The following is a 25,669-nucleotide window of genomic DNA, read 5'->3' as shown; positions in this document are numbered from 1 at the left end:
GCAAAATTAATGAAAATAACATTTAAAACAAACGGAAATGTTTTGATTTTAATATTTAAAAAGGATTGCAAGTCAATTAAATTTTATTTGTTTCTTCTTAAATTTGCAAATGTTGCTTACAGAGCATCTTCGATTTAAAAACAGGATAAATTGTTTAGTTAAAATGCTTCATTGATAAGAAAAGGAACAGGAAATATTTAAAATGTATTTTTCATCAACAAATTTGCAAACTAGGAATTTTTGAATTAGTGCAATTCAATGAAAATCTCTAACACATTCAATCATTTAATTGCTGTGACGCAAACTAACTGGAACTATATTTATTTTTGAAATTGAATTTATTGTTAGTTTTTAATTTATTTTGCAGTCATCAATGAGGGAATAATATGAAAAGATAAAAAAATAATAATTTTAACCAGATTTTTACTACGCCAAAATTATTTATATTTACTTCAAAATTCTTCTTTGAAATACTTAACCTTCAAAATTTAGCAACTAATTCCAATATTAACAAATAAACTTTTGACAAAACAGCCATTTTCGAGAAAAGTAATAATAAAATAAGCTGCTCATACAATCTTTTTCATAAATGAAAGGGGTGCTCTTTCAGACTCTCTCTCTATCAGAAATTTGCCTTCATATGATGGAAATAACGTGCCTGTATGAAGAGCGGCTTTGATACCCGCCCTTCAAATTTGCATACCGTAATAACCCTTTTTATTGCTCAAATATGATCCAACTCGGCAAAGTATATCGCAAAGCCCCCCTCGACGTGACTTTCGCCCCTGCGCGTCAGGCGCATTTTCGTGCTAAATTTGCTTTATTGCGAATCAGAGAGTTTCATTTTATTTTATTTTTCCTAGCTGCGTAAAAAATGATATCATAATCCACCTTTCATATAACTCGGCGGGGTCCATTCTCGCTCTCTTTCACACCCGCAGGCAGCGTCGTAAAGAAGCCGGGGCCATTTTTCACACATTACACGCGAAGCCAAAAGAACTGCTCGGATTATTACTCTTTCTGCGAGCGAAAAATTGCCTCCGCATGTGGAAATTTATCACAAAGCGCGCGTGTGATATTAAAAGGGGAGTGCCCTGGAAAATTCAATACGGGGCTCTCGCTAAACTTCAAAATTGCATTTTCTGCGCGAATTTTGTGTGGGTTTCAAATAATATACTCGGCAGGGGTTATTTATCATGCGGGACATCACTGTCCACGGCCCTCATTAATCTGACAATTTTCGCTTTCATTTCACATCGCCAAATTCTATAATGTCACCAAGTTTTGATGATGAACGCAGAAATGTAGCAAAGAATTATGACACAAACACATAGTTATTATAAATATTGATTTGATTATATTAATAATATATTTGCATCAATTTTTATGGAACTCAAATCAGTTGAATTAAATTATATGTTGTTAAATCTAATAAAATTGGTTAAAAAACACATAGTTTTAATTGTAAGAGCAAAAGCTCTTGATTTAAACCCAAATATAACTGAGTAATCTCTGCGTTCTGATTTGTTGTTCAAAATTATTAAATTAATCCTCGAAAGATTGCAAAATTCGTTATTCGCGGTTCTCAATCACTGATGGAAAGGTTTTAATTTTATTTAATTAGTTTTAATTTCAAAATTGAAGCGCATCAATAAAAATAACAATTGAATTCGATATAATTGCCATAAACCTTGAGAATTTGCGCTAGGTCTAATAATTTCAAAGAAAATATGAAAATATTTTACATAAAATTTGAAATGTTTTTCTAAACCAAAATATCTAGAAATGGAAATAAGTGAAGAATTATTACATATTGTCATAAAATTAATTGAGGTTCACTTGATTTTTTTTTTATCATATCGACAGGGGATTTTAAGGCCGACAATTCATTACATGCCACTGAATTTCAGCGGCGAGACCAAGATAAACTCTCGCGCTCGAAAACTTTTGCACAGCCAAATTCGCCTGTGGCGTGTGTGCGATTTAATAATGAAATACTTTATTTGCACTAGTCTGGTGCTTGAAATTCACTCGCCTCCTTTTCCATTTCCACGCGGCTCTGTGTTTTGTTTCCGAATAAAACAAACGAAGGAAATTGCGCCGAGTGCAGCAGAAATAAAACACAAAGCTGTCTCTAAATTGTGTCTCCGTGGAGCCATTATGTGTTTGAAAAGTGGCTAATTGCGGCATAATTGGAGCCTGTTGTTCGTGGAAAAAAGCCGCAGCAGCGCGCAGAGAAGCTCCCGGAGAGTGCATTACTATTCGGCCGAAACAAAAGGTCAGAGTCCTCGCGCGGCGTTAGGAAGTGACGTCATTCGGAGCCAGTCTTTTGGTGCACCAGCGTTTCGTAATTCGCGGCTCCGCTGCTTCATTAAAAAATAGCTACGCGTCTCCTTACGGCCAAAAAGATTCTGTTAGCTTTTGACGATGAACCGCGTCGTCAGATAATTATGCTGGGTAAACAAAAGAAGAAAATAATTGACTTGTAGGATTTTTAAAGCTTGATATACAAACTTCTTGAGTTAACGTTCTATGAAATATGATAAATGAGTTAAGAAACTAAACGGTTTCGAGTAAAATTAATTAATTAATAGTTCTTTCTTAATCATTCTTTTTAATATTCCGTTTAAACTCAATATCTTTAATCGTATCTTAATTTGAATTGTTAAGATTGATCAATAATACAAAATTTAGTAAAAAGAAAGTAATTTGAGAACATTATTATTTTGTAATTGTAACTAAATATATGGTAGAGCCATTATTATTTATATGATTTTTAATTAGTTGCTAGAATATACAAAATGTAAAGATTAATCAAATTTGTTAAACGGAATAAAATAAATTTTTAAATGTAATAAATATTTATATTTAATTAAATTATTATTTTAGAAAAAAAGGATATATCTATACAAAAAAGACGAATATATCAGTAATAATATTTAATCTGTTTTTAATTTATATATTTTTTTTTAATTAAGCTTGTGTACAAATTTTTTGAAGATAAATTGTTGATATTTCCACCGAATCTAGTGAATTTCAGAAAATGAAGTCCTCGCTCTTCTCTTTTGAAACTTCGCTTCAGCTAAAAAAGTGATTTCGCATCGCAGAACACAAAAATCACGTTTCACCAGCGCAGTAAAGAAAAGTCGCCGCTTCAAAGGGAGTGGCTGCTGGCAAGAAACCAGCCGAGCAGTTCTTACGCGATCTTTTGCTAAGGGAGCATAATTTGCAATAAAAAGGGCGGACGCTCGTCGTTCTGCACAAGCTTTTGACACAAGAGAGCACCCACTTAATGCGTTGTCCTCTTTCTTTCCTAGTCGCGGAGCAAGTGTAATTCTCGTCGTAAACTGAAAGCGAGAGCAATTTGCGCGCCAGCAATCTTTAATTAAATTTCAGCTCGTCGTGCGAAATTGATTGTAATTAAGCCGGCGATGATGGAAATTGGTTTTGACTGATCGATATGCACATCGAGAGCTCTGCTTTTGGGCCGCCGTAATTTTCACATTAATAATTTGCACGGAGAAAGAAAAGGTCGGTGCTCTATGGAGCTTGTATCTAATTCGGAGTATACAAGGTGCAAATCAATAAGATGGATATCTAAAGCATAATGAGAGCGTTATCTCGTCAGGCACTGACAATGTGAGCTGAATGGGAAATCAATAACACATTCCGTGCTCCGCTGCATTTCCCGATAAATATCTTGCGATCGTATATCATCGTATTAGTGCAGAGGGAGTTTATGGACAAAGTTAGTGCTAATAAATTTAATTTAATACTCCCAGCCATTATCGGCTCTCAGCTGATTAACTTAGAAACATGGACGTAATTTACTTTAAGTATAGAAACTACCATGCTTAATATTGATTAAAGCGCTTTTATTTTAATAACAAATTTTATAATTTATGAAGAAAAACTATAGTTGCAATACATTTCTTATCTTCTTTATTTGTTTAATTTGCTATATAAAGAAAATTACAAATTTTAAGACCGAATTTCATAATAATTCATTTGGGGAAAGTTATTATAATATTTGTTTTTAACTTTCATATTGGTTTAGATTTCATTTTGCAGTTTAAAAAAATTCTAAATCGTTAAGATGAGTTAATTGCTTTCTAATTAATAACCAGGTATCAGTTGTCATAGAAATTCTAGCTAATTAGCACATTGCAAATTGCACTAACGTGACTTATGCACTCAAAAAGAATAAAAAATTAGTTTGACATTAATTATTTGATTGAGGAAGAGTTTGTTCTCTTATAATAACTGTTTGCTCATTAGTTTCCTCGTTATTCTTCCGTCAACCAATTCCACTTTTTTTTTAATTCTTCAAGTTCTCTCATAATTATTTCATTTTTTTAATTGTCTTTTCTATACCAGTGCAGTCGGCTTGACTTTCTAGCTGCACAAGGGCGCGTTAGTAATTTTTTCCGTCAAATCCCTCTCGTGGCGCGTATTATACACGTTATTACGTGAGTGGCGATTATTCTCTCATTTCAGAGAGAGGTGCGCTATTATAATACACACGTGATATATTTCAGTATCACAACGCAATTACTGTGGCCGCATTATTTATTATTATGCAGCATCTGCCATGGCACACGTAGATTTGTGCGTGCGGCAAATTATTGTGGCAGCAGAGCAACGTGAATTATGCATAATTTGCCTCATTCCGCAGTTGTGGAATTCAGAATTGTGTGAAATAGAATAATTACATGGCTTGGATTGTTTTCGAGATTCAAACTTAAATCACAAAATCACTCATGAATAATACAAAAAAACTTTTAACAGGTCAAAATATCTTCAAAGTTTAAAAATATTCACGCAAAATTAAATTAAAACATTTTGTAGTTAAAAATGATTGATCAATAATCATTAATTGAAGTAAATATGAGCTGCTCATGTGTGAAATAATTAATTTTTACTGTTCAATGAATTTTTTTTGTAAGATTTCTCATAGGAAAACCAACTCCTGATCAAAATCCTATTTACAAAGAAAATCAAATTTAAGTAGAAACTTATTGACAAAATAAATGTATATTATTTCAAATTATTAAAAAAAGCATCAAAATCAATATTTCGAAGCGTTATTTTTATTTTCACATTTCCAACGTGCACTTTTTTTGTGTTCTTTCACACGCAAAATAATCGTAATCGTCCGCTCGTACAAAAAAACAATTTCCCCTGCGGTTTTATATGTAAAAGCGGAATGGTTTTCGCTTTTGCATTTCGTGAGCAATCGCTTGGGGATTAGTTGGGCCGATCCACGGGTGTGTGTAATAATAACGCGGACCTGCCGCCGCCGATTCCCAATTCCAGCGGCGCGGATCGTGAGCGGCGGCAGTGAGAGTCATTTTGGTGCTCCCAGCATCTCCTCGCCGGTTGTTTGGTCATTCCTCCGCCTCATCTACTGACCTTGATCGCCACACACACACAAGAGCCGCCTCTCGGGTTTTTTATTGCTCGCAGACAACAACACTTGACTAACCCATTCGACTGCGCGCGAGATTTTTGTATACCTGCGCTCGCGAGAAAGGGTTAAGAAAAAAAGCGAGAAAGATGCACTCCCCAATTCCAGCTCCGGAATCTCAAACAAAAAACCGGCAGCATTGCTTAAGGTTAAACATTATAGTACACAATCCTTTTGATAACAGTTTCATGATGATTTTATTTAATTTTCCTATGTTAATTTAAAAAAAAAAAATTGAACAACAGAATAAAAAGTTTGAATTTTTAAGCATTAGTTATTAAATTTTAAAATAATAATTTAATATAATTATTAAAATAAATAATAAAGTCTAACCTGGCCAAAGTTAATTTAACTCGTCATTAAAAATGTATTGTTACTTAGCCTTTGGGCCACATTAGGCTTTTAAATCGCCTTCAATTTAAATTTTTATAAAGAAATTTATTTTTATTTTTATTCTGCAGGGTAAATTTTGTGGAAATTTTAGCAGAGCAATTTTCAATTTTCGCCGATTATATTATATGGACATTAATTTCCGTTTATTGAAATCTAAAGCAGATTATATTGCCCTTCAAAAGATAAAAGAGATATTTCGCAGGCGGGGAAAATATTCATTTGAAGAGGCAATGTGCTGAACAGATGTCCGCGGCGTAGTTGGAACGGAAAGCGAAAAGACGTGCTGGGCTCTGCCATATATTTATTGATAAATATCAAACGGCGCCCAGGCACGTCGTGCACCATTTTTCGTCGCAGCTCTGCAACGTGTTCCATAAAAAATAATGGGGAAATCACTTCTTTCTCCGAGACTGCTGTCAGGAGCAGCATCGGAAGCTGCGAAAGGGGCAGAAGAGACGAATTTTATTCTCTCCTTTCGGCGACAGCGCACTCAAAAAGCAGACCGCAAAGAGGACGTCGAAGAACAATTCGGGCATGCCAAAATGATTGGCCTTTCCAATTTCCCCGGATGGAGAGATAGAGAAAAAGTGCACCTCTCTATATATATTTCTCCACAAGGGTTAACGTATCTGGTCGTCTGTGGCAGCAGAAAAATTGCCTCTTTGATTTGAGCCGGCAAATCCCCCATAAAAGAGCGGACATGCTTTTCTGCGGCCCAGAAAATGATCTATAGAACTTGTCTCTAACAAATACCAAAGTTGTACAACTTATTTCGGGTTGAAAAATGGGCACTCAATGAAATGGAAACTGGTTTTTGATTTTGAAAACGATTTCTTAAAAAAAATTTTAGCTTCTTCAATCTCCAAACTTCTCATTTTTATGTCCTCCAAAGTAGTAAATATAAAATTAATTAAATTAACTAATAATAATAAAATAATATGTACCCAAAATTGTGGGAGATAAAGTAATTTGTCCAAAATTTTGAAGCACTGATATGAGAATTACAAAAACAACTCGAAAAAAAAACTATTTACTATTTAGATTTTCTTAAGTTTCCATTTGTTACAAATTTAATGAAAATAATCTTAAATATAATAAATAATTTAAATAATTAACAAAGTCAGAATTTATTTTTAATTAAATCTTGTGGAAATTAGTGCTAGCGCTTCAAAATTGGCAAACATTACGGTTTCAGACCTTCATTAAGTAATTAGATCCAATTTCGCTCATCCTAGTCCTAGTTTTGCGCATGTAAACAAAAATTCCTCTCACGTTTCGTTTCAAAGGAAAATTTACCGCAAGCGGAAAGCAGTGCATAATTTTCCCAACGCAAAACACACACTCTGGCGCAGTGTGTCACCAAGGAGCCATAAATAATTACGCTCGTAATCATCAGGACCGTAAAATGAGATTCACATCACGTCATACCAGAGAGGAGCTCCCGGGGGCGATCTTCGATTATTCGCTGTGCCCAGCATCTCTCCGGCAAGCAAGTGATGCAACTTCTAAAAGGCAATTACACGGTCGTCCCTTTCGATTGACTCTCGCCCATGCACTTAGGAGGAAGAGAAGAAGTTTGAAAATCGAATAATTTGGTCCAGAGAATTTTTCTGCAATTCTTTTTATAACACGCACTTCTTCTTATTCTCGCTCTAGTGGGTATTGCGAAAATTCTGAGGATATAACGATCCGGATCCGCCGGCTGCAGACGCACAAGGAAATAATAACCCCTCATACGAGTAGTCTCTCGGCTGGCCAGCATCTCAAACCATCTCTTTATCGGGTGCAGAACAAACACGACGCACAAAAAACACACGAAAGAGAGAATTGGGCTTGGGAGATGATATTGCTTCAAAGGCGAAATTTGTGCGTGATTTGATCCCTCCCCAGCGAGTTTTGTTTGCTCTTGCAGAGGGAACAAGAAATCGCTCTTGGCCCAGCTGACCCCGCAATATCCCGCGCGTAATTCAATTCTGCTGACATTCTTGGTTCTTTATATTCGCTCACTTCGCATTGTTTCTTTCCTCTCTTGTGTGTGTGCTTGACGGAAAGGGCGCAGTCAGGATATTGACCTGCACCGATCTTTCCACGCTTATATTGATATTTGTCCACCGCGTGCGCACGTTTTGTTTGACATCCTATAGCAGCCATTACAGCCGGATTCGGTTTCAAACTCCGCTAAGTGAATTAGATTCACTTCAGCTAATTATTTTTTAATAAATTTAATTATAATTTAAAAAGCTTTCAAATATAATGAGATATTTCAAACTAATTTTATATGTTGTTTATAAAATAAAATATATTTTTACTTTATCATTTTTTATTATTATTTAGTTTTAAAATATTTTTTTAAAAATATATATTTAATTCATATTATCTACTGAAATTTACTACAACTGAAAGGAACTTAATAAATAAATACTAGAATTAATAAAATTATAAATTTATTTTCGCAAACAACAATTCATGTAAATCATATATCATTTAGGAATAAGCATTTCATAGTATTGGGTCAATGTAAACCTGTGTTCAGTGAGTCAATTATACAAAATTAACATGTATGTTCGAGAACAATCATTTCCTTCCCCAATAAGATAGAATGAAAGATAAACCTGCTCACTTTTTTCCCTATCAACATCAATTTATTTTTAAAATATCAATCAGTAGATAAAATTAAATGATATTAATATTGATGTTTTTCAACAGATACCCAAAAGTTCTTTTTGCTTCAATATTGATCGCAATTATTGCAATACACTGGATGAAATTTTGATGAGAACCATTAGAGTTCTGCACAACAATGAAAGCAAATATACGAAGGAACAATATATATGGTCATTATTGCGCTGCAAGTTTTCAGCGGTAAACACAGAGAGGATCCGTCAGCAGCAGGCGAGGAACAATGAACCTGCCGAGCGATTCATTGCTCCCAAAAACAAAAGAGCACGCCGTGAATGCAATCACAGAGAGTGAAATAAAACGAGCAGAGAAACCGCAGCAGCAGCGGCGGTGGCGGCAATTTGCGGAGCAAATAATGCACTTAATGGTCCGTCTCTCTCACTCGAGCAAACTTCGCAACACCGAGATCGAGTCACGGAAAGCAGCGGCGCTGTTTTGCCCTTATAAATTCTGTTTCGCCAATTCCCTTTGGTCGCAGCAGTCGTTCGCACTTATAAAGTGGTTTCATACGTCTTGTGTGAAGTAATTGGTCATGATAAGTGCAGGGAATTGGAAGCTTTATTCATAAAGTTTGCTCTCATATTAAAAAAAAACTTGGCAGGAAAAACTTGTATAATATTAATGACACTGTCTACAGAGATTGATATATTATTTAACTAAATCTTCTACTTCTTTTGCTCAAATTTTTTCAAATATTTATAGTAAGAGCTAAATCTTGAAGGAATTAGTCCAATGAGCCAATATATTATATTCTTCAGTTGAAAGTTAAATTAACTTAAGTTTGTGAATTGTAATATAAAAAATAGTTAATTTATAAACAAAATTATAATAATTAATATTTCAGTTTCTTTCACGTAAATTTTTAATTTAAATTTATAATTTTTGTTAAATTATTTATTTACATTTAAATATATCATTAGAATTTTTAGAATTACTATGTCCGCGTTTGTTTATAAACTGTCTTTATTATAACAGTTAAACTAGTTAATATTCAAAAATAAATCCATATTTTATATTTAGGCAAGCAGCCTTGACATGAGAATCATAAATTATTTCATAATAAATGGGTTTGAACGTAAATTCTTTTTTGATGGTATAATGATTATATAAATTTAATCGGTTAAAATGAATGCAAATAATAATTAAGTAATTTTAATAAGTAAATTAGGTTTTCATTAATAATTTACTGAATTTACTTATAATAGAAAATACAGTCACAAGCACAACTAACTCAAATAAAGCTTTTCTTGTTTTGCTGATCAAATATATTTGCATAATTGACCTCTGTCGCCCCTTTTTTTCGATTATACACCCTCTCATTTGATATGCCAAGATCAAAAAACCCCTCTTGACACGCACGCAGATTATTCTCCCTCATTGTCAGTCCCAAAACTCTTGTGTATTTTTCGAGTGAGTATTGATGGTGCATTATTTATGTGTCTCGTCGTTTGAAGGAGGAAGAGTTGGTCTCGTCCTGCTCCAGATATCTCGTTGAGAGGGAGCAACATGATCCGCGAATCACACGAGTATCACTCGCTCTCGCACCTTCGTCTCTTTTCTTGACAGTCCTCGCAGATCTCTGTGGGCGGAGCGGAATCGCGTGTCGGATTCTCGTAATAGATTCGCCATAATGCAGCTGAGCGGAAATTGCTTTGTGCTTTTATAAGTTCACTCTCTCGCAACAGTCGCAGTATAATGACAGGCACATATGCGTTTATATTATTATTACAGTGTTCAACGGGAATTTGCATAATTTAATTTAAGAATATTAGATTGAAGCGCAAAAAATTAATGGATTGTATTTTAAGCAGATGGGAGTAATAATTAATCTACTTCAACCAAAGCAAATAAAGGGGAATAAAAAAGGATTTGTATTTTAAACGCTTTTGCGTACAACTGGGGTGCAAAGTGCATCCTTGTCAAGTTGTCAACACGAAATCCTGGGATTCTTCTTCAGGTACAATGAACAATAAAAATAAATAAATGTTAAAATTAAATTAAAAAACAACGAATAAAATTAAAATCTTGCTACAACGCAATCCTACTTTAGGAGCTCCTTCTCAAGATACCATGAGATGTGAAATGATGCAAGGATCAAATTTTATAAAAATTATTTACCTTTCTATAAAACACAAAAAATCAAATCAAAGAGGATTAATAAAAAAATATATTTTAAATTGTAACTTTGAAAAAATTAGAATTATACAAAATAATAATAATATTATTATTATAATTATAATAATAGGAAATAATTAAAATAATATTAATATCTTAATAAAAAATATACAATTTATAAATTAAATTTTGCAACTTATTTTTGCTTTGTCCTATCATCAGATCAGTCAATTTTAAAATTGAGCATTGTATTTAACTCTTTTGAATTGTGAAAAAATTATTATTTTTATTTTTTAACAATTCAAAATTTCTTTCGGCATCTCTTCTTATTTCTTATGCTTCTGAAATAACGTTCCGTTCATTTTCTTTAAAAGGTCACGCATTTTGCCTCTCTTCCTCTTCCTCTCTAAAAATGCTTTTGACTGAAATTCCACATCGGAGAAAAGACGTTGAGCGGCGCACGTCTCGTCTTTTTTCCAGTATAGGAAGAAGTGGAGGAGGTTGATGATGATGCTGGGTGATGAGCAGCAGCGTGTTTTGTATCTCGGCTTGCCTACAACCGACGAACACACATATTTTCCTGGGAGTTGTTATGCGTGCGTGTGTAATTTAATGAAGAATGATGCCTGCCATCATCATCTTGTGGTTTTATGCATATGTTTCTTTCTGTGGCGAGTGAAGAGGGATGACGTGGTGCATTATTATATTTACGCGTATTCAAGGAGAGTTTCTTTCATGAAGATTCACAGCAAAGCTTCAACTGCGGAAGGATATTGAGATAATTATAATATAAAATTAATAACATAAATTAGAGATTATTAATGATTTTTGTATTATTTGTAAACATTAAACTAGAAATAATTTTCCTATTTTTTGTTTGTTAAATATTGCAGTTGTTCTTTGAATTGCTCTTGAATTTCAAATAATTCAATAAATAAAAAATTTTTTGGTCCCATTGATTCCAAAATAAATCATTTAGGGGAGAGGAAAAGATTGGATTTTACCTTTTTTGTACTAAAATAATTAAAATTTATAAGCTAATATTTTCATTGGTGATCAATTTTTTGGTTTTTGGTCAATGCTCTGAAAAACAGCTATTATTGCAAAGTTTTCCTCTTTGACCCTATCCATTTTTTTTTTGCGCGCTTTTGTACTTAATCAAATTCTCTTTTAATGAGTTTCCCAGAACAAATTCAGCATTGTAATTTCCTCTCTTGCCGGCCAGAGCAGGAAAAATGGACCGACATTTTTCAAGTGTTCATAAACGCCCTCAAATAAAGTGAAGAGCAAATTTGTAAAGCACCGCCGACGCTGCAGCTGCCAGAATTTCCTCGTTCCATTTTCTCTCTCGCGGTGGCGAAAAGCATATAAAAAAATCTACAGCAATTTCGCTTCTTGTGTCTTAAAGGAAATCAATGCCTAGATGGGAAAAGTGTGTACGTCAAGGGGGTGCTTTTTTCGCCAGACTCTTTCCGGACTAATTTCCTGTCTGGAATTAAAATTTGAGAGAAAAATGCTCGCCTGGAGATAAAAATTTATCGAGAGACGCACTGAATTTTTTAGAATGTGAACCGAAGCAGCTGTGCTGAAAAATTCATCTTCAAAATTCTCAAGGGCGTTCCGTGTGTTTAATAAGGAAGCGAACAAATTCGCCTTGACGCAGAATCCACTTTAAATTTTATCCCTTGTTTGAGTGCCAAAAGCGGTGGAAAAAATCCTCTCTCTTTTCTCCATTTTTATGAAAACACAACACGGTGCTGTGTACACACGTATCCTGTATCACCACTCGACCTTTTGGTGTTAATGCAATAAAAAATGCAGGCAAATGCACACACACCGCAGAGATAACACCGGAGAGAAAAGAATGTGGCCCATTGTTGCCGCACGGCTGTCTCGGTTCCGATGATGGATGCATTAGCGGCCCCTCCTTTAAAAAGAGCGTCCCTTGCTCAGCTCGCTTATGGTGCGTGCGATGCAAAGTGCTTCTTTATTCAATGTGTGGACAGAATAAAGGAAGGTTTCCTCGGAAAAGTGTTGCGTGCATGAATAATTTAAATCGATACGAATTGCTCCTCGAGAAACTTCTAAAACTTTTCTTTTGCTTCTGTTTCAGGTGAGAAACTTCTTCATTGTTACAATTTTCAAGGAAATTTCGTTCAGCAACCGTGAGTTTGAAACGTCTTAATAGTTTTGGGACAATTTTACTCTAAGTTATAATTTAAATTCAAATTTTTTAAAATATCCAGCTGGAAATAATAAAAAGCTAAGAAAAGCGCCCCATTTTCTGTGCAACCCTTATTGTACTTACGGGGTGCGTCATTGAAACTTAATGCTGCGTTGCGTAACGGAGAATTTGGTCCGCCCATCAATTTGGCGGTACTACTATATAGAATGATGCAAATTTCCTACCTCGGGCAGCATTTGCGGCGGGAATTTTTTCCAAGGGTCCTTTCTCGTTTGACAAAGCAAACAACAAACATGCATGAGCTGGCCCATGAATGAAGGCTAGGCCATAGAAAAGCGTACAGTTTCTTCCTCCAAAGGGACATGAGGGGTGGATTATAATCAGCGATGAAAAACACTATTTGCATTATTATAAAAAATTAAGTATTATCTGAAATTATTAAAGTTTGTACGAAAATTATGGCAAAAATTGAAATAAATCTGGGGCTTGACAATAATAATCTTCAATTTAATAAAAAAAAAAAAAAATCGGAAAAGTTCACAATTTTTTATAAATTCTTCAAAGTTTTCTTTTATTCAGTCATATTTTCATGGTTAATTAAAAAATTAAATTCATAATTATGATTTTAAAGTATGCAACTTGCAGGACCAAATCTTTAGAGCAATGTATCGCAAAAATTCATTTATTAATTTGTTTTAAGCAATATTGATGCGAAAAATAACGTTAAAATGGAAATACTGGCACCACAAAAGGTTTATTCGAAATAAATGAAATAAAATTAACAAAGTTAAAATTTCTGTGTTGAGCGGGTTGCCTATCACGTGAAGGACATTGTGCAGTTCTTTAATTATTTTAATGGGATAAAGAAAGCCCTTTCCCAGGGGTTTAAACTTCGCAACCCAGATCGTCTGAGGCACTTCGCAAGCGTCCCAGTTGGGCGCGTGAACAGAAACCCGCGCGGCAGGCTGCGTCATCGTCGTGTAACAAGAAAGAGCTTTCCTATTACAAGGCATAGAAAACGGATTCTTTTGAGCGCGCAGCCCCTAGAAAATAAGAACTGGCGCTGAGTGCGGAATAGGGGCGGAATAATGTATGTGTGCTGCGCCTTTTAAAAAACGGTGGCAAGAAAGAGACCCGAATCGGTCGCTGGACCAACTAGAATCGCTCTCGGCACTCTGGGGAAAAATGCAGCAAAAGAAAAGCAAGCGGAGAAAATTGTCGACCCTCGTCTTGGGCGGTGCTGCAAACAATGACTTGCGAGAAGGTGCAATTATTCAAATGCAGGAAGCCCTTTTGTCTTTTCGCCTTTTCGCGATTCTTTATTCGGGAAGGTGCACGTTAATATATACAAAAGCTTTGCATAAAAGAGAGAAAATTTATATCTCTTAAAACAGCAAAATAAAACTTATTAATATTAATTTTGTTTTAGCAGCAAGTTTTTTCCTTTATTTTAATTTATTATTCATGATATAACAATAAATAATATTCTATTAATTATGTCTTTTAAAAATTATGCATACTTATTTATGTGACTTTTATTGTAATATTTTGTGTCTATATTTAACTTTATTTGAAATAAGTATTATATAATCAAGGAAATGAGCTGAAATGATAAACTTTCCAAAAGTCATCTCTCTGCTGATCTGATGAATGCATTTATATAATATCAAAGTTTTAAATGATTTGGCTTTAGCTGCAAACGAATTATTTAAGAATATCATTATCGTAATGAATGAAAGTATTTATTGTACACCATTGGGTGTGCTACTAACAAAAATACAAAAATACATCAATAGAGAAATAAAAGATTGAGAATATTACAGAGTTTTCCAAGCTTTTGTTAGTTTCATTCATTCATCATTATTTTAATATTAAACATAGATTTATATTAATTATGAGTTAATGTGTGATTAAAATTTATACAAATTTTAATTGTAGAATGAAATAGCTGTTGAAACTCTCAGCTTACGCAATTTTCCAATGTCAATTTGTATAGGAGCCAAAGTGAATTTATTGATTTCTGTTACTCAAACTCGCCCCTTTAAAGCTTTATTGACTTGAAAGTCAGAGCGGCAGGATGAATTGTTTTCATCGTAGATTTTTTTTCTGTTTTGAGAAGCCCAAGTGGATGCAAATTTATCAAAGTGGCATTCGTCTGTGCGAGACGTTGGAAATTTATATTTGTGCTGTGGTTGGAGAGCGTAATATAGAAAGAATGCATTGTGCGTAGGCAGCGCGGCGAAAACCTGATTGTCATCTCGCGAAACCTGTCCGTCTGTCTGTCTGCTACTCTTTTGGCGCGTCACTCGTCGCCAATAACAAACCAGGCGGAACTAAAAAATAAACAGGCTCGAAACAATAGAAATTTATTTGACGAGATGTTATAGAGCAGTTTTAATGTAACACGTCGACGCGCACTTGGAGCTTTCAAAGAAAAGAGACCGCGCCATTTATTTATATTTTTTCTGTTATAAAGTCGGGCGTAGGAAATTTGCGGAGATGGAATCTCTTCTCCCCGCAGCATCTGTTCACCGACGTGAGATAGACGCAGGTGCACGGTCTGAAATTCACCTGTCCCCTCATGAATGGATGCGGCAACTCTTTCCAGCAAAATCAGAATCCTGTGTAAATATTTCAAAAAAGTCAGAGGGATGGAAAAATTGAAGGCAGTCTGCTTCGTTTGCTCTGCTGTCAGTAAATCCACACATAGAGTCAATCCACAGGACACGGATTGCTGCAAATTGAAAGCAAAAGCTTGAAAAAGTTAAACCAAGCACAGAGGCAGATAGTTTGCATTTGAGCATATTTAAATTTTATTAGAAAGATATTAGTTTCTACAGAATCCTTATCAAATTTACTATTTATTAAAATAATCGTTTTTTTCTTTCTGATATGGAATTGGTATTAATTTCTTATATATAATGATGACTGTTAACAATGGTCCCAGTAAAGCCAGAGATGCGCATTGAATGTAAACTATTAATGTTTGATATTTAAATTGTTATTATGGAAACACTGAATTTAATGTAAAATTAAAAAATTATATGACCCAACGTTTTTATATTTGAATGGAAAGTAAACATAAAATAACTATAAAATCAAAATACAAAAAGTAGCAAAAAATATTAATTTTAAAAATATATTCATAACTGTTAAAAATATAACTTTATTATTATTTTAATTTCAACGTTTCATAATTATATTAAATAAATAGTTATTATAATACATAATATTAAGTAAACTGTTTTATGATAAAATTTTGCAATTTTTTCATCCATTCATTGAAGAAATTTTAACCTTCCCTTTCCTTGTACCGAGATTTTGCCTCACTGAAATACATTTCTCAGAGCCAAGCCACTTAAAATATAAATCCTTGAATTTAAATAGGTTTATATTTAAAAAATAAAATTATTTATTTTACACAAACTTATTTACATCAATCATTGGTATGGAATTTAAGCTTCTAGATATTTCACTGGACCAATATTTGATGTTGACCGACAATAATCATTGCGGTCGAATGCCGAAGTTAATAGAGCATCCCTGGTCCGTCGACCACCAAAACAATCAACAATGCAATCAACCAAGGAAAATATTTACTGATGAGAAGCCACAGGCTGCTAGCTGGTATAAACCTCTGATTACTTGGTTCCCTAATGTAATAGACCATCGATATTTTGGGACTAAAAATTAATTCATCCCTGATTAATTAATAAACCAGTGGAAGTCCAATTATTATAAAAAATTCCCTTTCGAAATGGATATTTTTTTGCGAAACCAGCCCTAGTAAAAATTGAATACATGGTGAAGAATAATTTTATGATACTCTACGTAATCCTCTCGCATATAACAAACACGCTATGTACACATCCTGGTGGCGCATATTAAATTTCGATGACGAGAGAAATAATTACAGCATAATACGCGGGTAGAAAATAAGGCGTCGCGCAACCAGACGACGACGTACGCGCGTGTTGTGTTATTTCTGCATGATTATTTTCCACGACTTGGACTCGAATTACAAACATCCATCACCGAGCGTGAAGTTTCGCCAGCCGACAGAGTTTGCGACACGAAATAATCACTTTTGTTGGCTCATAAGGGTGAATTTCTTTGGCCGCGCGCGCCTGTTTTTGGCACATTAGTGCGCTGAAAAGCCAAAGTGCCTTGATGAGGGTTCGGGCAATTCCTGACAATTAGTGCTGCTGAGAACCGGGTTTGTTATTTCACATAGCGAGGCCGTATTCCGATGGGAAACGGCCGGTTTATTTGGGGAAAGGTCAATTAACATTTGCATGCAAGTGGTTCTGACCGAAAAGGGAAAACATTTGAAACACTCGCGTGAAATTAACACATTTTTGTGTATTAATTGCGCTATACACGCTTTTGTAAAAGGGATGATTGCCTGCGGCGAATTTTGCTCCCTCTTGTTTTACATTAATTTGCATAAAGCGAGCAAAAAATATTAAACAGATGAGCCGGCAATTTTTTTTTCGCAAAAAGCCTCGCTGGAAAATGTAATAATTGCTATAATATTTCAATTAGGAATATGAGCATTGGATATGATCAAATATTTTGAAATTAATAAAGCAGCGTTGTGGAAAATAATATATTATTCAAAAATTGAAGTTTTGTTTATTCAATTTGTAGATATTTTGACTTGTTTTCCGCAGCAAACAATGATGTAAATTGATCTCCTCCAAAAATCACTTATTTAAACAAAACAAGATTTCAAATTCGTAAAAAAAAACCCTTATTGAATATTAAATAACCTTGGAGTAAAAATTTCAGCTCCGTTACAATTCTACTTTTGTATAATTAAAATACTAACGAATTTTAATTTCTCTTGTCCAAACTAATGAAGTCTTCAAATTTTTTGATGTTTCATGCAACGTTCTCTTTTGTTGTTCAAAGTTTTAGGTTCATAATTTGAAAGATTAAACTCTCCCTGCGCGTTTCAATCTGCTAACAGCTCCCAAAGAGACCTTTGAAAGTGTCACTTCACTTTGGACTCGGCGGGTTCGGAGAATAAAAGGAAGTCATGCAAAACGCGAGTTCCGGCGGCTCGAGGACTCTCCGTGATTGAAAAATGCACCCAAGCACCGCGTTTAATATTGCAGAAAGCATTTATCCTTTTGTTCGGCGGCGAAGGCGCGAGTTGCTTTTTGTCTCGAGCCATGAGCAAGGCACACAGCCGAAAGCCCCTTGTGACATTTGCTGTGACGTCACGCGAGCAATTAAACAATTACACAAAGCGGCCCGTTTTGTTCGGCCCGAGAAACATACCCCGTGGTGCATTTCTTGTTTCTGTTCTCTTGTGCGAGAGGGTTGTGAAGGAATTCGAAACGAACGAAATTGGTCCTGCGCTGCGGTCCAGGCGAGATTCTCGTCTCGGAGGGAAAAACTGATTCGAGCACTGCGGTCATCTACGAACTTTGTGGTGGTTTTTTGATCTAAGGGAATTGGGAACAAATTTTTTTCCCGTGCTAAGCGCCTTTGCGAGAGTTTTTGCACTGCCCGTTGTACGTATCTTTTCTCATTTTCTGGCTTACGCCTTTTTCTCTCTCTCGCGGCGACGCCCCGAGCAGTTCAAAACAACTCGGCTGCGACAGTCGAACGGGCGACACAGAAATAGAATGCACGGCGCCCAATAAAAATCCGACCAAATCATCACCCTGCTAATGTGCCAGAGATAAATAAATACCCGCCTAAGTGTTTGGAATTCAAATAACTCGGGTCATTCAACGCCGCTTTTTTGAGCCCAAACAGAACAACTGGTGATATTTGGTGTAGACGAAAGCTAGAAGAAAACGTTTACAAATTTTAAATTTATTAAAACAAGTAAGTAAAGTTAAAAACAATTAAACTTATACTTTATTAGAGTTATCATTAATTCTTTTAATTATTATATATAAATTTATTAAATTGATTTTATTGTTCTATTTTTTTAGTAAACAGTTAATTTCACGTTTAAATCTATATCAATCTTGGTGGATTTATTTGCTATTTGACAACAAGGTTATTTAAATGAAATTAAATATAACGTTAAGGAATAGATCTTGTAAAGAAAACTTGTCATAATAGATAATTCTTTCTACACCGCCAACTTTTTTGTTAGATACAGCAAAATGATTACTATGTGATAAAATATTATATGAATTTTAATTTTCTGGCCACAATGTATTGTTTATCCATAAAAAATTGTTATGCAATACAAGCTTTATAAAACTGCTTGATGCAATCTTTTATAATATAAGAAAATATAAATAGTGCTAAATAATTTCCCTAACACTTTGATAAACTATTGCTAGGAGGGAAACATAAAAAAACTTGCCAATGTTAAATAATTGAGCATTAGAAGATGTGAATTATTTTACTTTAATTTTCAATCTTGATGAGATAAATTGAAACATTATTGTTTCTGTTTATTTGTCTCAACCGTTACCACACATTTTGAATGAATACTTCGACATGTATAAAGCTCGCGGCGAATTTTCAATGGGAAACCCAGCATTTGAATAAATAATTTTGCCGGAGGTGCGCCTTTTCAGCTCTCGGAATGAATAGTGAGACGCGGAGATGAATTCAACAAATGCACCCATGAACAAGCCGCACAATTCTCTTATTATGTGTCTCCGCACAACGGATGTGTGCCCGGCTGCTTGCTTTACTCTTTACTCAACGGGACATGTATGAACGAGACTGCTCGGGTCTGTTTTGCAAAGAGACATGTGAATTAATTAATTACACCTTTACTTTATACTCGCGGCCAGGTGCTAAACGCGCCTCCTTTAAACCGAAATTGTTGGCACGTGGGCTCGAATTTGAAGAGTAAACACGCGCCGAATCGAAAAACCCATCCGAAAGGCATTTGGGCTCGTTCATTGAGTGCACCTCTTTAGACGCATACAATGCCCGCTTTTGTGCCTGTGCGGGTTAGAGAGAGGCGGAATTATCCTCCAGTGGCAGATGTGGTCCCGCAAGTGCTTAAGTCTGCACTTTTCACGACCGCCGAGGAGGAAATTTAATAAAGAAAGGAAATAAGGGACTTTCTTCGCTCCCGCGAATTGTTGACTCAATTTGAAAGAACCGAACACGTGGATTTTCCCACAAAGGAATCCGACTTACTAATAAGTCTGAAAGCCTTTATTAGGCTTTAGAAAACAGTTAAAAACCGAGATGTGATTTTTTTAATGGTATGGGCGTGAATAATGAAAAACCCACCAGAGCAAATTTTGGGATTTTTCAATGTTCAATAATTTATTAGATTAGTTTTTCGGATTTCTCTTTTTAGAAATCCAATCTTTTTTCGTTTGTTTGCTAAATCTTTAAAATTTTTAGCTCAAAAATTAAATATTTCATGGTGATTTAATTTTACAGTTGGCTTTTCCTCGATGTTGTTTATTGCTAAAGAAAAACAATATCCTAATCTGAACATTGCTTTTCTTAAACAATAAAAAAAAAACTCACAAAAAACCCCATTGGGGAAAAGCCGATCAAATCACCATGAATCAACCCTCGATCATGAACTTCTACTACAGAACTTAAAATTGTTTACATTTTGATTTCTGCCATTAAAATTAATTCTTTTTAATAAATGTTGGTGTGAGAAAATGATCACGGATTTTAAAATTTAATGAATTTAACAAAAGATCTTGTTGGTTTTATGTATTCCTGAATTAACTCTTTAGAGGGGAGAAATGAATTTATCCAGCATATTCTGTTAATTTGTTAATTTCAGAATTTATTTCTCTAAAACTATAAAACCCAATCGTCGATCTATTCAAAACTAATTTCTTGTTCAACATAAATTATTTCCATTGATTTTGACCTGCCCACATGTAAATTTTTTTCATTCTTTGTATAATGAATAAAAAAATGTCTCCTTGTCGAGTCAAGAGAAATTTCAGAGTGGGTGTGTGTGTAATTTAGAATATAACTACTCCGCAACATCAAAGAAAGGCCTCACTTAGTTAATTTACACAAAAAAGCGTGCTTTTTTTCGCATATTTGAACAAGCTAGAGTCCAATTTGCAAAGAGCACGTAGCTGCGTACAGAAGTCGCTTTATGACTTTCCCGGTACACGCAGTTAGTGGAATCCGAGACCATAAAGTTTACGATCAACAAGCACTTTGGGGTATTAAGCGCAGCGAAATGTGGCAAAATATGATCATTTGTGTTTTGTTCTGTGTTTTTGCCGCTGTTAAATGACGTATAGAATAAAGGAAAGGAAGCCCAGATATACTGACTCATAAATATGCAGACCGATATTGGATTATGTCGATTTTGCTGCATCCCTTTTCAGCGATTCATGAGCACTTCTAAGGGTTCCATCCTCGTAAAAGCAAATTCGTTTTCCAAGCGGAATTTGCATATTTTTTTATGCTCTCGCGGCTTTTCAGATCAAGGAAAGCAGTGCTTTTTACGACTTCAGCCATAATCCAGAAAGTATTATTGTCAAACTGTTATGGCTAAAAAAAAAATACAATAAATAAAATTTAGAGCAGCTCGTTTTTACTCGAAACGTTCGTCTTTTTTTTATATACGCCAAAAGCTCTCTCAAAGTTTTCCAGCCAACTTTGCTTCTTCTTATTTAATCATAAATCAATTGAGATTCAGAGCCGACAGACCGCTATATGCGAGTGTGTAACGAAAAGTAAGTGAAAAGTTTCTATGCACACAAGGAAAGGCCTCGATTTTATTATTCCGAAAGTTGGAATTTCTCTCTCTCTCCACTTTGCATTTGAATCGGCGGCTGCAAACTAATCAAATATTTGCCCAGTGTATAAAAAAAACAGAGATAACTCACTTTGGAGAGCACCTGCCGTGAACCGAAATGAACAGCACAGGTCAAAGAGGAAAATTCGCGTGGGCAAGCACGAAAAAGAGTTGGACGGCGGCGGCGTTTATAAAGTGCCTCGGCCGCGTGTCCACGGCAGCGATGCATTTGTTCGCACAAAGGGCGGAAAAACACGACCAGAGAGACCCTAAAATTCCATTTGGCTGCCGAATGCACTGACAAATCATATTAAAGGCTCACCGTGTGTTTTTGCACTCGCTGATAATGAACTACGCCATTCGGAAAAACGTTTTGACGGCGTTGACGTGCGTGGGAATGAAAATGGTTTTGGCGGTTGAATTATCCGCGTGGTTGATTCGGCCAATTACCTAATTACCTTCTGTGCCATCACATTGTTCGCATGAATTTTGGCAAAATCGTTGTTGATTCATTGCTGGGAGGCAAATATTATGTACAATAGGATGAATATTTAATTTTTTTCTTCTCGTATTTGCATTTTTTTTTTAAAGTTTTCTTTATTACTGAAATTTGCCATGTATTAGTCGTATTAGTCAATTAATTGATTCACATTCAAGGAAAATTATATAAAAGACACTATTTTTCAATTTTTTGTTATACTTTTGTAATATAATAATTCAAATTTCCAATAGTATTTTATATCATAATCGAAATCTATAATTTTCAACTCAACGTTAAATAATGAACCTGCATTACCTGCAATCTGCATTAAGGGCAACTTTCAAATAAGATTATAAAAACATGTATGGAACTTTGGTTATAAATACAAAATATATGTATATAAAAAAAAAATACCAAGGAACTGCCAGTGAAAATATATAATAATTGATAATAAATTCAGTAAACAAAATTTTTATAAATGTTATAATAGTATTTAATGTGAAAACTTGACAAATTTAAAGTAATAATAAGGTAATATAACACTTTTTATTTAAAATAAAATTGAATTAGTAAATAAAAAGTAAAAAGCATTGTCAGCGCAACGATATTTGTCAGGTTAAATTTTTACATGATATCCACGTTGAGTGTTATTATCATTGTTTTTTACTTGACCACATTGTTACAATTACTATGTGAGTTTATAAATTGTTGTCATATTGTTTTCAGACGGTCAATTAGTTTTCAAAAAAATGTTTCCATTATTCCCACCTATTGCCTGATCAAAGACTTGTCATATTTATTTTAATGTTTTTGGATAGCTTTTTAGCTCGCGTTCCTCTATAATTCAATATTTTTTTGCTAGAATTCAATGCAGTTCACTACTAATTTTCAGTTTTCAACTCTCTAATAATAATAATTCTATCATATGCAGCAATGTTTAGAACAGAACAATCTAATTTTGGCTTGTTTTTCATTTAATTTATCAAAAAAACTTTTTGTTATTTGGAAGTCGCAATTTTCATCATTTTCTCTGCAGAACAGGCGCCGAGGGCGTATTCTCAGCCGGTTCTCATTGAGAAAGGCGACTTGTGCCAAGAAAAATGCGGCGGACCTGTTAGAATGGCTCGAAAATACATCACAGCATGCACCTCATATTCCTCTTCGGCGGCATTTTAAATTTAGCACGCGACTGCTCTCGTTGCTCCGCTCGCCGCTTTATCTCATTTTTCACGCGCGCTTCTTTTTTGTTAATGGCAAAGGCGGGTGCGGCGCTCGCGAGATAAAATTTTGCAAGAAGTGGTGCGGCTATTTCGAGAGAGGGTCTCTCTTACGAGGGTATATAAATGCGCCGGGTCCTGCGTCACCCGCTCGCCGGCTGTCACACATGCTCCTTGTAATCCTCCCGCACAATACACAAACACACCGTCAGGCCAAATATCAATTTGGCTCGCATCTCTCCACCGCAGCGTTAAATGAACGCCGCACGATAATAATTTGGCCGCCGGGGACCTTTGCAAGCAAATCAACTGGAAACCGCAGCCACACAATTAGTTCGATCAGACCCTTTGAGAGGGATTTTGCCATCAAAGATGATTAATTTCTCCAACGGGGAAGGGAAGGTTCCTTCAATTCTTCTTGCCAAAGTTTGCTCCTTGGTGAAATTTCCTTTGCCAAAAGAAAAAAAAACCGCCCTAAGGCTTTCTTGTGATCAGATTTGCTTCTTTAAATTTTTATCAATTCCTTTTAAATTTTGATTCAATTCATTTTAATAATATAACATATGATTTCTTTTTAATTATAAAAAACGGAAAAGCCGAGAAAATTTTAATTGCGATTTATTGCAAGAAAAATGGGCGATTTTTTAATAATTGCAGAATAGTTTCCACTTAGAATCAGAAAATGACTTGACAAAAAATTGTCATCAAGAACAAATATTTTTGTCAATGAAATCATGATAAAATTTTCTAATATTTTTAATTTTTACAGTAATTTAATGTTGCAAAAATTTTATATTTTATAATATAATTTTTACCTGTATTGCTTCAAGATTTATTTTAAATCAAAATATTTAATTGGCAACTCTCATTGGCCATTAATGTTGGTGAAAACAAATTATTCAATTCTTCATTTTGATTAGATTCTTCGAAAAAATATTATATTTGAAACATTTGATAGCTATTAAAGTTGTTATCTCATTTTAGATTTTAGTAATTATCAAATTTTGCTAGCTCTATTTTCAAAATCGTTTATATTTTGCCACCAACTACAAGATTAATTGGTATCATTTATTCGTCCCACTTTAATATGATGAGTTATCATGGATGAGCCTTTTCTAGCATACATTACTTTATTTATTTTTGCCAATATCATTGGTATTTGCAATTACTTCACTCCCTGACAGACAATTTTCCAGTGGCAGCCTGAAAAGAACGCACCACCGCAGAAAAATCCAATTACAAAACGAAAATGAAGCTCTCCGACTCTGGAGAGATGAGAATCAGCAAAATGCAATCCCATCTTTCGCCGCTGCATAGCCAATTTAAAGATCCGCACATCTGCATGGAACGAGCAAATTTTCCCAACGCAATTTTCCGTTTTGTAAGAGGCTTTCCTTGGTCTCTCTCCCTCTTTCTCGTCAGGGTTCTTTTCGCCGGCGAAGATGATTTATATATAGAGAGAGGCCGAGTACACCAATCATTATTATTTTCTCTTCATATTGGACTCTGCAAAGAAGAGGAATTTAATTTGTTCTCTCCCCTAGTGAGTGGCAAAAAAATATCATCCAAGTTACATAATGTGGACGTGGCAAGTGAGGCGGAAGGAATGAGATTGCGATTCGTTTGTTTTTGCAGAGAGAAAAAAAAACTGAATGACTCGCTGATGAAAATTTATTATGATTTCCGCCGAGATTCCATTTTGGATGTTAAGGGAATAATGAATTTATTTTTTCCATCAATAAAAATTGCACCCTAAAAGAAAATGAAATATGATGTGAAATTGACCTTGCATCAATTCTTTTTGTTACAAAGACAAATTATTTGTTTTCTAAACGAGTTGCCATTTTTTCCCTTTCCGAGAGTAAATGAGGCTTTTTGTCGCGAAATATAGCATCGCATCAATTTTCATGTGCGGAAATCCATTTCTTTGGCCGCAGCTGGCAAAAAGTTGGCCCAAGCTGTGGCTTGCGTTGGAGGGCAATAATTGAAATGAGTCGCGGCAGGAGGACGGTGACAGCTAATTTAAAAAGTGTCACTCGGAGACAATTGATGCAGCAGCCGCCAATGGATATCGCCAGCCGTTTTCTCTGCTGTGCACGCCAATGATTGATTAAAAACAGACGCGACCAAACGCACGGCTGGTGCGGTTTAATTGTAAACTAGCCCCGCAAGCCAATTCTGCTCAGTGTTGAAATTAAATAAGCAGCCCCGATTGTTTGACAATTTGCTTTGCATGCGGAATGCGAACGGTTTACACTTTAACTTGCGGTTGGATTGGCACTAATTGAGTTGCGAATCGCTACGAGGAGCTCAAATTCTAAATCTTGATCAAACAAGCAAACAAACTTAAAGTAAAAGCTGTGTTTTTTTTGTTTTTTTTCTTCTGTACTTATGGTTACCAATGCTCAGAGAT

General features: G+C 34.8%; 1 protein-coding gene across 2 annotated transcripts in view; it reads left to right on the top strand.

Annotated features, from left to right (window-relative positions):
• Positions 1-25,669, top strand: part of LOC132194786 (carboxyl-terminal PDZ ligand of neuronal nitric oxide synthase protein) — a 96,688-nt gene that overhangs the window by 7,486 nt on the left and 63,533 nt on the right. The window lies entirely within an intron of this gene.

Source organism: Neocloeon triangulifer, unplaced genomic scaffold, assembly GCF_031216515.1.
Source record: "Neocloeon triangulifer isolate White Clay Creek 2 clone unplaced genomic scaffold, ASM3121651v1 ptg000008l, whole genome shotgun sequence".
Classification (NCBI taxonomy): Eukaryota; Metazoa; Arthropoda; class Insecta; order Ephemeroptera; family Baetidae; genus Neocloeon; species Neocloeon triangulifer.
This window is presented reverse-complemented; position numbering and strand designations above follow the sequence as displayed.